The sequence below is a fragment of the Nyctereutes procyonoides genome, unplaced genomic scaffold (assembly GCF_905146905.1).
Source record: "Nyctereutes procyonoides isolate TBG_1078 unplaced genomic scaffold, NYPRO_anot_genome, whole genome shotgun sequence".
NCBI classification, from domain to species: domain Eukaryota; kingdom Metazoa; phylum Chordata; class Mammalia; order Carnivora; family Canidae; genus Nyctereutes; species Nyctereutes procyonoides.
In genome coordinates, this window is record NW_026575051.1 from 20576637 (window position 1) to 20589972 (window position 13336).

The following is a 13336-nucleotide window of genomic DNA, read 5'->3' on the forward strand; positions in this document are numbered from 1 at the left end:
TCTTACTGCTATTAACCCCAAGGTGCCACCTTCTATGGCCTGAGTCTGGAGGGTGCCACAAATGGGCCGAGCCAGGTGGGGCAAGTATGCAGTTACGATAGCTGGACCCTATGTGGCTCATCCAAAAGGGACTTGGCTACTTCACTCCTTCGGATTATCTTCACAAGACCAGATCTTCCCATGATTAAGGAGAAGCTGGAAATCTGGGTAGTATGTGAAATTTAGGTCCGTATTTTAAAAGGTTGGCTCAAATTAAACACACACGCACGCACACACACACACACACACACACACACTACACAGGCCAAACAAAAGCCATCTGCAGAATAAACGCAATCGGCCAGTTTTTTACTTTGCTGTGAGGCTAAATCCAAAATCATGAGTGTTGCATTCTCGTCTCAGAAAGATTCAGCAGTGACCTACCTTTCCAATAGTGTCTCCCATTAGCTTAGGTCTTTGGCTCACCAAGAGGAGGTCTGGTTCCCAGGACACCTGAGGCATCTCTCCACCCCGCGCACCTTTGCTCTGCTGGCTCTGGAATGTTTTTCTCCCAGTTCCTCCGGCTTTCCTTCAAGAGTTCTACTCCTCTTCCTGGAGGCCTTCCCTGAATTATCCCCAGCCAAAGAATAATTCAGTAATTATATACAATGTACTCTGGGCCTCTGGGGCACTCTCAGAGACTGTGTTTCACCTCTGCTGCACTTTCTCCCATATCCCAGCATGCACCACACATCACAAGGCTTCAGAGAGAAGATGTGGTGTTAAATTGTCAGGAACTTGTGTGCACAGTCCCTTCCTGGGTCCCCAACCTGCCCTCACTAAGCCCCAGGATATTCCTTGTAGGTCCTGGATGGATGTCTGGGCTTCTTGGAAGCTCCAGCTTTATGGGACTGAGCAGAGTTTTTCCTGGCTAATCTCAGACCTGGAAGATTGGGCCTAATTGACTCACCAGCTTCTACCGAATCCTTGGACCTGCTGTTCATGGAGCAAAACTCTGCCTTTTCCTTGCAGCACTTCCCCAGGGCTCCACTTTTCCCCCAGCATGCCCCAAGTCTCTTAGCTGCGCCCTGGGTCACTTGGGATCTCTTAATGAGCCAAGCAGCCTCCTCATCCACCTGGGGTAGTGGGTCCAGGTGCTGGCCCTGCTACTTGGTTTGGGGGATGGCCAGGATCACCAGGGAATGGGAAGAGATGCCCTGAAGGAGCAGCACCTGGATTTGGCTAATCCAAATCAGTACTGATATTACCTTCCTAAAAATGTTAGAGCCCAGAGGGGTCTTATAAACATTAAGATCAAAGGAGGAAACAGCCCCAGAGAGAAGTATGGTTTGCTCAAGGACAAAGCAAAGTGTGCCCTGGTTAGGATCTGAGACACCCAACTCCAACCTTAAGGACTTTTCCCCACTAAGCCACAGATTTGCCACTATCATTCTTCCGATAAAAACACAGAGGACATGTCACAGGGCCACATTTTTCAAAAACTCTGTTTTGCAGCTAAGCAAAGATGGGTTTCTGGGTTCTTATCCTTCCTGCCTTTGTGAATGTAGCACTTGGGAAATGAACACTCGCTGCCCCTCCAGCCATCCCCACCATGGTGTAATTTCCTGAACAGAAGAAATATGAGTGGTGTGCATCCACACATTTCTGACTCCCAGCAAAATGTGTTACAGGAGGGAACAAAATGAAAAAACTCTCATGGGTTGTTTGCTGCGATGTGTCTTGATCTGCTTCCCATCATAGCTTGCCATATTTCCCTGGGAATATTCAAATAAGGAAGAGCTACCATTTAAATGACGAAAATTTTTTTTTACACTTAACACTATTTTTTCCAAAATAAGAGATTATACTGTCTCCTTCTTATGTCCACCCTGGGAACCTCTGTGTCAGTGTAGAAAGAGATCCAGTGATGCTAAGACAAGATTATTATCTTCGCTTCACAGACAAGGAAGCTGAGGTCCAGAGCAGCTCAACATCAGTCACCCACAAATTCATAGCCAAATAAATGGACCAGGTGCTGTGCTAGGTTCTGTAAATACAATGGTGGGCAAGATGGGTACAGTCCTCACCCTTAGAGTGCTTGCAGCCTAGCAGGAGATGGACTCTTGATAACTTATATGAAATTGAATGTTAACAGAATATGTCACTCCCAAATACACCACTTTGGCGTAAGAGTTGTTTTGAGCTGAATACAACTGAGAAACAGACCACAGGAAAAGCTCTCTACCCTCCCCATTTGCCTAAAAACAGGGAAAAGACTTCCCATTGGGAAGGGATCCCCTCTTGCCCTCTCTTGTACCTGGAAGGGCAGGACTGAATCACTGGAGAGAACTCCAGACCCATCAGTCCCAAGATGGCACCGAGAGGAAGTGCTATAACCAGACTTCCTAAGTGTTCACATTCCATCCATTCCCACAACTTACCAACCCCAGAAGCTCAAGAGCCTTTTTTCTTTAAACTGTCTTGTCACTTCTCTACGTATTTATTGTCCTTTGGGTCTGACCGTGTCTTGGGGGTCTCATTTCATGTCTAGGAGGCCCTCCATATGCATGTGAGATAAATCTTTTAACTCTGTTCATCTGTCCTTTGGCAGTTTAATTCCCAGGGCCTTGGTCACAGAACCTGAGGGGTCGAAGAGATGGTGTACCTCCCTCCCCTACAGCCTCTTCTGACACGTAGTCCTTTCCACTCTGTGATGCTGACACCACACTCCTGAACCAGCAATGAAGGAGATTTCCCAGGTGAGCTCAGTCTTTAGCTGCTCCTTTCACCTGACCTTGTCACCACTCTGGCTGCTTCCTTAAAAGATGCTTTATTTTGAGGGGAGTGTGGAGATCTTAATCTTCGTAGTCTACATTTCATGAGTTCTTCAGCAGTATCTTTCAGGGCTGGCTTGCCCAGAGCAAGCTGCCCATAGCTCATCTATGTTGTAATGATGTGGCTTAGCCAAAGCCAAAAGCCAAGGAGAACAGCATCAAAGACTTTTTTTTTTTTTTGCTTATAATGCACTTAGTCATGCAAACCATGGCAGGCTTTGATGGTTTCTGAGAAATGTCCAGCATTTCTAAGGAAGCTATCATTTAAAGTCAGCCTTGTGACCTCGGGTCATCCAAGCACATTTCCACATCCAAAGCCGAGAGTTCTTTACATCAGACCACGGTGCGGAGTGTCTCCAGCTCATAGTTGAACCCTGGCAGCTTTTGTTACCACAGAATCACTAAAATCCAGCAGGAGAAACCAAAAGTACTCTGATGAAACAGGCTAATGGAGGCAGAATGACAACTGATATGCAAAAGTGTGTGTGTGTGTGTGTGTGTGTGTGTGTGTGTGTGTGTGTTGGGCATTGCAATGTTGGGGATACTATGGAATTTTTAAATTCTTATTTTGAAGTGCTGCAGAGGGGGCTTTGCCAGGCCCTGATGGTGGAGCCTCAGTAAATGTCCCTGGATGCTGTGAGTGCCTAGCCACCCCTTCCCCCCACCCCAGAGTCCCTGAGTGCTGTGTGACAGGTATCATCCGGGATGCCTTAGGCTCACCTGCTTGGGTGTCAGAGCTGCTTGGTCACTTTGGCAGTCTGCCCCACCTGCTATGTGGCAGTCCATCTACCTTCTGCTTCCTGAGCCAAGGAACTCTTAAGGTGGGTCAGAAGCTCAAATGAAAGTGGACTTGGACCCTTCCACAGCCGGGATATGGGCATGTTCAGAAATTGAGAGACTTGAGGAGGGCGGGGTGGCTTATTGTAAGCGAGACTGCAGGGAAGAACAGTGGGGATCCTGGGGGACAAACCACGACTGCCAAGGAGCCAGGCAGAAAGGCCAGCCTGAGCACCAAGTCCTGTCCTGGGAGAAACTATGGTGGGAGGCAGTGCACCCTGCCCAACACTCCTGCCATTGGACTCGGGCCTTCCAGCCCAGGACTCGGGTCCCGAGTGAGATCCCTTGAGCAGGTGTGAGGGTAGCTAGGAGCCCACACCCCAAGGGACTCAGAGGTTGAGATCACCGCTGCCAGCCCTCCCAGGCCAGGGAAGGATGGCAGAGGTGGCGACAAAGACCCGGTGGCAGAGCAGCCCCAGGAAAAAGGTCAGTGTGAGTGGGCGGGGAAGCACGGAGCAGAGCGGCAGCCAGAGGAAGGTGCCCAGAGCTGCCAACTGTGGGTTGACTGTCCCGCAGCTGCCCCCTCCCACCTGCCTCAGGAGGAAGGACTGCCACACAGCAGGTGGGGCACACCGCAGGACTGACCCACGGTGAGCATAAGGACTCCCTGGGTTATGCCTGTCACACGGTGTATTGGGACTCCCAGAACAGGGTGAAAAAGGAATTCCACTCTGGAGTGCACTCCAGTGGGAACCCATATGACATCCGGGAGCTGCTGAAGCTCGAATTTGCCCAGATTCTTAGTACTAGGTGCTCTTTATTGCAAAATGAGCCATTGCTTTAATGACAGTTTTTAGGGAGATTAAAAAAAACAGACAATGGGGTACCTGGGTGGCTGAGTTGGTTGGGCATCTGCCTTCAGCTCAGGTCGTAATCCTAGGGTCCTGGGATCGGGCCCCACGTTGGGCTTTCTGCTCATCAGTCTGTTTCTCCCTCCTTCTGCCCCTCTCCCGACTTATGCTCTCTCTCCCTCTCTCAAATAAATAAAATCTTAAAAAAAACCCAGACAATACGAAACACTATTACATTAAATATATATAAATAGGCACATCCTGATTTTAGAAATATCTGAATATGGTAAAAAAAATACTTTTTATAGAATGGAGGTGACTGTCATATTAACATGGTTACATTTATACTCAGAGGCCAAAAAAGGGCACGTGTTTCTGTGACACAAGGCTGTCAGGTAAGTCAGAGCCCTGACATGTCACTTTCAGAACAGCATTCACAATTTGGGAAGGTCTTGGTTTGTTCCGGGCCTTGTGACCCTCCCTCAGGGCCCTTCAGCAGAGCTCCTTGGCATTCTGACCCTGAACTTACCAGTTTAGGGATATTAGGAAGCTGTAGGAATAGTACCCAAGGTCCCTCTTTTCTTGGCAAAGTTTCATTTAAGCTGCACTTATTATAGTGAATCTTAAGCTTATTACTTAAAAGAATCATGTGGCACATTCTTTCTAATTTAAAAGAATCTTCAAGGAAATAGACATTCATCCCATCATTTATATTTCACTGAAAAAAATTTTTTTTGGTCCGAATTAAGTTGGTTTATCTTTTTCTATTTCAAATGAGTTATGTGGAGCTTGTTGAGCATTTAGACTTTTCCTGTTGTGGTGTTTTTTGATCGATGGGGAGTGAATTTTTCCTTTTTAGACCCTTCCCTGCAAACCCTCTTTTCAGTGGCAACTCTTGGGAGCACTCAGACTCCACACCGCATTAGCCAGTTCCCCTTCTTCCCTGGGTTTTGGGCATCACTGAGCTTGAGAGACCAAGGCAAATGCTCTAAGTGGGGGCACCTGGGTGGCTCAGTGGTGGAGCATCTGCCTTCAGCTCAGGTCATGATCCCAGGGTCCTGGGATCGAGTCTTGCATCAGATTCTCGGCAGGGAGCCTACTTCTCCCTCTGCCTATGTGTCTCTGCCCCTCTCTGTGTCTCTCATGAATAAATAAATAAAACCTTTTTTTTTAAAATAAACTGTTATTAAGTGGTGGAGAGCACAGGCTCAGGAAGGGCCTGGGTTCAAATCCTGGCTTCCCATGGTGATAAACTAAATGCCCCTGGAAAAGTTACCCCTCTCTGAACCATGGCTTGTGACTTATGAGAGTAATGATAATAGTACTCGTTTCAGGGATCCCTGGGTGCTGCAGCAGTTTAGCGCCTGCCTTTGGCCCAGGGCGCGATCCTGGAGACCCGGGATCGAGTCCCATGTCGGGCTCCCGGTGTATGGAGCCTGCTTCTCCCTCTGCCTATGTCTCTGCCTCTCTCTCTCTCTCTCTCTCTCTCTCTGTGACTATCATAAATAAAAATTAAAAAAAAACTTTAATAGTACTCGTTTCATAGTGCTGCTGTGTGTCTTACATGGGTAAATAAAGATATGGCCTGTAAAACAGAACTGGCACAGAGTAAGTGCTCAGTAAATGTGAACTACTAACTATAAAACAAGCAAGGTCAACATGATGGATTACGTCCAAGGTGGACTCATAAGGCACATAATAGTGCTAGAGTATCCTGCCATCAACCTGCCAGAGTAGACCTCCTGCCATTCAAGTCAGTCCTGGGCCAAATCATTGTCTGTCAAAGGCCCCGGCTAGAATGTGGACACTAAATCATATGAGGGTAACTTATTCTCTGTTAGCAGAGAGAGGGTGGTTTCTCACAAGTGAAGTCTTGTGAGAAGGTTCTTGACCACTAGAGGACACATTCAGACTGGATCCAAGGGACTGGATGAAAGTTCGGTGCTTATGAAAAGGGACATTGGAAATGAATTTAAAAAGAAATACATTGAATAAAAAACCAAGAGGAATAAAGCTACACAGTAAAAAGGGTACCTGTCATCAACGTGTTGATTTAATACTTACAAACCGCAATCCAATTACCACTAAGACCTCCGTCGTCTCCCATACTTCATTTAATGGTAAAAACACTTAAGATCTAGTCTCTTAGCAGTTTTTAAGTATATGATGCAGTGTTGTAACTATAAGGACAATGCAGTGCTTGAGATCCCCAGAACTTCTAATCATCTAATTCATCTTCTAATTGCAAATTTGTACCCTTTGATCAACCTCTTCGCATTCTGTGTCCAGCCCCCACCCCCACGGCTCATGCTCTTAATTGACCCTTACTCTGTGCTCTCTCTGCATTGCCTTGTGAATCACTTTACATCTTGGAGCTCAGTTTTCTTCTTTGTGAAATGAAGACACTGAAAACGTTCTATATTGTTGTTTCGAGGATTAAATAAGGCAATGTATAGTAAGCATTTGGCACAATGTCTGGCACGTTCCAATCCTCTCAATAAAAAGAATCGGAGTGTTGGACATTCTTTCCCATGCTTCGTGAAAAACTTTCTGCATCTCAGGATGGAGTTTCAACTCATGCACTCCTCTTCCTCCAAGGGATGTTCTCCATCTCCCTTATAACCAGAGCAAAACTAAACAGGTCCCAAGAAATGGGAAAAAAGGAGCGGCCCTGAAAGATCTGCCCAGGGTATATGAAGAGCCTCTGCTGATAGGAAACTAGATGCAAGCTATTTGCTCAGTCCCAGCTGTGTGCACAAGAAGACGATCACTGGTATGAAGTTACACAAGAGCATGAAAGAGCAAGAGCTACCAGAACTCAATACCTCACCCTGTAGGAGCTCAAAGAATCCTAGGTCTCCAGGTTACTGTCCAATTATTATATTTTATTTTATAACAAAAGAAACCTAAGTTCTCTGTGTCAGGTTAAAAAAAAACAAAAACAAAAACAGAAAACCCCCCAAGGCATACAAGAGGACGCTTAGATTTCCAAAATATTCTTTTCTTATTAGCAGGGCACAAAATAGCTAGGGAAAGAAACATGTAGAATAGGTTTCTTCTTTCTTTGTCAATGAAAAACTGTTCTGGACAAGGCCTCTATGTAAATATTTGCAGGAAAGAATTAAACCACTGAAATCACCCAGGGCCAGAAGCTTTGTCCTCTCCTCCCAGGACAATATTCCACTTTTGAGGGAGATATTCTGGTCAGAAGCTGGATAATTATTCTATTTTGAACATCAGAATGAAAGTTAGGGAGTTGGTTCTGGGTTTAACGTGCATCCCATCTTTTTCATTGATCACCACGTGCAGTTATTAATCTTCCATCTCTCCCAACATTCCCCCTCACCCCACTTTTGAATGGTCTTCCTCTTTCACTCATCCTGGGAGCTTTAAAGGGTCCACTTGGCCACCAAATCATCTCCATCCTCTAACAAAGCCCTGATGTTTAAGGATGGTTTAACCTTCACCCCACTGGTAGGGGCTGGTTGACAAAAGAAAAACAATAGCTATTAAGGTACCATCTGGAGTCAAGACCACTTACAGGCTGGCAACACCCACACTGACTGCCCTCACTCCCATTCACTCCACTCACCTGGCTGGGGTATCTCCTCACCTGTGTCTCTGAGCTCACTCCTCTCCAGATACCCAGTTCCTGACTAAATCTTATCTATGAGTGAAGAGGAAAGCACTCCCTAAATGGAGGGTCACTTTGTGCATTCAGAACCAGCTAATAGATTAGCAGTAGGAAGACACAGAGTAGAGACACAGCTATTGGCACTCACGTCATAAACACAAATATTATTAATCATATATGATGAACAATAGAAGCCAATCAAAAAGCACTTGTGACAAACTTATATTAAGTTCATGTAGTGCCTTTTTTTTGTTTTTTTTTTTTAAGATTTTATTTATTTGAGAGACAGGGAGAGGGAGAAGCAGATTTCCGGCTGAGCAGAGTTCAGTCCCTGGAGCCTGAGATCATGACGCATAACCAACTGAGTGACCCAAGCACCACTTATGTAGTACTTTTTATTCGATTTGTCATTCTTAATTTTTCAACCAAAATGACATTTGTACATATATAAGATGTATTATATACATATATACATATGTATATATAAAAAATCATATATAATAGTACAAGCCAAGAATTGATAAGAAAAGTACTCCTCCTCCTCCAAGTTTCCCTAAGAGGCAACTACTTTAAATCAGGTTTGTTTTTCTGAGGTCACCCTCAGAATTCTAAATCCTGTTCTTATCCCGTCTGGAGATCTATGGATTTCCCAGAATGAATTTAGCTCAGGGGCATGGCCACTCCTCTCCCTCCCTTCTCCCTTCCTCTTCACGATCTTTCTGTCATATGTTGTTATAAGATTATTCTTCAATGCTTCTAGCAAATATCTTGGCAGCTTAAAATTACACATTAAACCACCATTTACTTATTATCCCATCAATGTTAGTCAGCATCTGGTGATTCCCTTCCACGCAGGATATAAGGCGCTTACCCAAATCCTCCACTTTTTTCCCCTTCGTCATCTGTCAGCTACACCTTTACCTTTGTAAAAGTTATGTTCTGTGCTGTAACTTTTATGAGGTCTTTTGTATTTTGTCTGTGGTTAATTTTAAAAGTTGGAACTCAGGGACTACTATATACAGTACTGGGTCTCTGTAAATAGCTCATTGCAGGCCTGGATTATATTTCCTTATCTGTGGGCTTAAGTTAATAGCATAAAGATTTTAAAAATACCAGTTTTTATTTTAGACATTGGTTCCCAAAAGGCAAGCATGAGAGGTGTTTTATTCTGGGGAACAAGTACCATAGTAAAAACCTTAGTACTTCCTAGAACACTTAATTGAATTTGTTTTGAGACAAGTCTTAATGCTTATTTTTAGTTTTTTATCCTCTAGGATACATGTTTGGATGAATGCCTGCTAAGAGAGGGCCTGACTGGTAACAGCTCATCTATACAATGACCTTCAACTGTTGATCCTGTTTTTGGAGCCCTTACTCTCCCCATTCCTATACTTCAGCTTGGTGATATCAAGCCCGCAGCCTCTCCAGAGCCCTCTATTTCACCACCACACCTCCTCCCTACAGGTCTATGAATCCTTCATCTACTTCCCATCTCTCAGAAATGTGTTGACCTTTCTAATGCATTTGTGTTCTCCCTTATATTCCCTTGGCTATGCGTTCTTTTTTTTTTCTGTACTTCATTACTGACATTGAGGACAATCTCAAGAAGTGGCAAAGGCATAAATTTGGTCTGCCACCCTGAGCTAAATGAAAAATGACTTTATTTTTATACAAAGCAAAGGCAGTAGAACTAGTTCCTACTCTGGACACTTTGTTCTTATTATATGTTTATCAAAGTCAGAATGATAGTCTTGATCATTGATTTTGTTTGGCCTTTGACATTTCTTTACATTTGAGCCATTCTAAGTCATTTCTAAGACCCTAGTGGGAAGCCAGGTGATAGGTGATATACTGATGACATATACGAAGCCTGACAATATGAAAAGTAAATTTTAGTGCTATAATAGTTGTTACTATCTATGTTTCCACTTTATTTGCTCTTTATATTTTTTTACTTGTATTTTATCTTGACCTCAATAGATTTGGATTTCTTTGATCAACTACTATATCTTGTAACTTATCTATAGACTCAAGTATGGTTCTTGCAATCAGTCAATGCTCAGTAAACATAGTTGATGAAATTTTGCCTGGCACAGCAGCCAGTATAAGCACAGAGCCCAGGGTAAGTACACGAGTAGGTGCTCATTGAAAATTTGTTGAATACAACACCCAATTAAAAGAAGTTTCAAAAAAGAGAACGAAAAAAAGAATATTCTCTTTTTCTTTTATTTTTTTTAAGTAGGCTCCATGCCTGCCGTGAGGCTTGAATTCATGACCTGAGATCAGGAGTTGCACAATTTATGGACTGAGCCAGCCACGTGCCCTGAAAATTATTATCTTTTTAATTATAAGAAATGCCCCAGAACAGAATCCAGTTAGTGTCTGGTACAATAAATAAAAAATAAAAAGTCCCACATCAAAGCTCATTATCACGAAATCTCAGATAATCAGAAGTTACAAAAAGTACCCGTAAGAGCTTCTAAAAAAAAAAAGGACCACATTCAAAGGACCAGAAATTGAACAATATGGCACTATTCTCAATAGCAACACTGAAGGCTAGGAGACAACAGAGCAATAACTTCAAACTTTTGAGTGAAAATTACTTCCAAACTAGACTTCTATTCTCAGCTAAAGCCTCAGTCAAATATGCAAATAGAATTCAGACATTTTCAAATGTACAAGAGTTCAAAAGTTATTTCCCATCCATGTTTTTTCATAGGAAACTAGAAGTGTATGTTCCACCTAATGAGGAACTATACCAAGAACGAGAAAGGTGTGAAATCCCACAGAAACGAGGAGAAGGAGGGTCCAAAGATGATGGTGAGGAGAAACAATATGACAGCAGAGCATCAGGATTGCTGTGCAATCTGTCCACAGTAGAGGAGAGATAGAAGGTTCTAGGAGGATTATCTTTAAGAAAATGCTGAGTTACTATAAAGAAAAGGACTTGTATAGCTTGGATGGTGATTAAGGATAAATTTTCATTAGTTATATAGAAAACTAAGCAAGGTGAAAACAATTATTGAGGTGAAACAATTATTAACTTCAAAATAAATAATCTGTTGTATAAGGGAAATGTAATTATAGTACACCAAATGATCTACCTGTAACTTAGTCACAAAAGCAGAAATTCTGAATTTTCATTTAACCAAAGATCACAATTACATTTTGATTTACCAAATGGTGCTGAAACTATTTCATATCCATGTGTGAAAGAAAATGAAGCTCAATGCTTACCTCATACCATATAACTGGAAACAGAATACCGACCTACATGTAAGAATTGAAAAATAAAATTTCTAACAGAGAACATAGGAGAAAATTTTTGTAATCTTGGATTGGATAAGACAATAGCTGGGAAAAAATGCTCAAAACATATCCAATTATAGATATGGATATAGATATCCAAAAGATGAAAAGAAAAAAACTTGTATTATATCTGGCAAAAGACTTATAACCAGAATATATAACTCCTACAATTTTTAGAAGTGAACAAAAGTTTTGAATAGACAGTTCACCAAAGATATACAAGTGGCAAATAAGCATACAAAATGAAGTTCAACATCATTAGTCATCAAGCAAAATGCAACTTAAGATCACACTGAAGAGCGCCTGGGTGGTACAGTCGGTAAAGCATCTGACTCTGGGTTTCTTTTTTTTTTTTTTTTTTTTTTGACTCTGGGTTTCTGCCATGGTCTCTGAGTCATGAGATCAAGCCCCGTGTCATGGCTCTGTGCTCAGCGCAGTCTGCTTAAACTTTCTCTCTCTCTCTCCCTCTCCCCCACCTCCACTCTCTAAAATAAATTAATTAATTTAAAAAAAGGACCACACTAAAAAAAAAAAAAAGAACTATATTCCTATTAGAAAGGCTAAAATTTAAAAGATTGTATCAAGAAATCAAGAAGCAGTTGATTCGTACATTACTGGTACGAATGCAAATAATACAGCCATTTTGCTAAAATAGTTTGGCTGTTTCAGCTAAAGTACGTGCACCCAAGATGAAACAATACTGTAATATTTGCTGGTTGCTAAGAGAATAGATCTTAATACTTATCATCACAAGAAAAAAAATGCCTGTAACTATGTGTGATGATGGGTGTTGACTAAACTTATTGTGGTGACCATTTCACAATATACGCAAATATCAAATCATTGTCATACATATAGCTAAAGCTAATACAATGTTAGGGCAATTTTATCTCAACCAAAAAAAAGTTGCACACACACTAATCTACCCCATCCTTGGTCTCAGAGGTGGAACATTAGAATGATAAGAATTATCCTTTGGAAAAACAAGGGAAAAAATCACAATATTCAAGGTACATTAAAGTGCATTTTAAGTCTATTGTGGTTTTTATTTGGTGGTCATGCTCTGAAGTAAAGAATTTATCTTTTCTGCAAAGCAGTAAAAACATGCTGGATAAACTTTTATTTGGAAAGTAGGAAGAGAGATTCATGTCTGTTCAGATATTTGCACAAGTGACCTTTAAACTTACTTCAAACTCTGGGATCCAGTGGTTGTATAGACATGCAGGATGAGGGGATGAAAAATCCTGGAAATCTGTGAGTAGAGTTAAATTTCATGACACACTACTTTCCAGAATTTTGAGCCAAAATTTTTAACAGCAAAGGTGTCTTGTTTTAGAGCACGGAGAAAAAACATTTGGGGTGAAAAAAATTTTAGGGGGGCCTGACTGGCTCAGTCAATAGAGCATGCAGCTATTGATCTCAGAGTTGTGATCTACACCATGTAGAGTATAGAGATAACCTAAATAAATAAACTTAAAAAAATAGTAAATAGTAGATAGTAAATAGTAGATAGTAAAAATATAAAAAGCCAGTCAATTGCCTTCAGAATGCAAGAAAGGGTTTAAGATCAGGAGTGGGTGCAATCAGGGGACCTTGATTTACTGAACTGCTGGTTAAGTTCTATTTCTTGGTTTGGATGGTGCTTACACAAGCATTTGCTTTAGAACTCTGCTAAACTGATCATATAAGTTTTATGCACTTAGAAAGAAAAAAATTAAGTAGATTCAACCCAATCTAAAGATCTATCAATAGGGAACTATTTAAATTAATTATAATACAGTCATGGAATATATTCTGTACCATTAAAAATGAGGCAAGTAGGGGGTGCCTGGGTGGCTCAGGCATCTGCCTTTAGCTTGAATTACTATCTCCAGGTCTTGGGATGAGCCCTGCATTGGGATCCCTGCTCAGTGGGGAGTCTGCTTCTGCTTCTCCCTCTCTTCTGCCCCTCC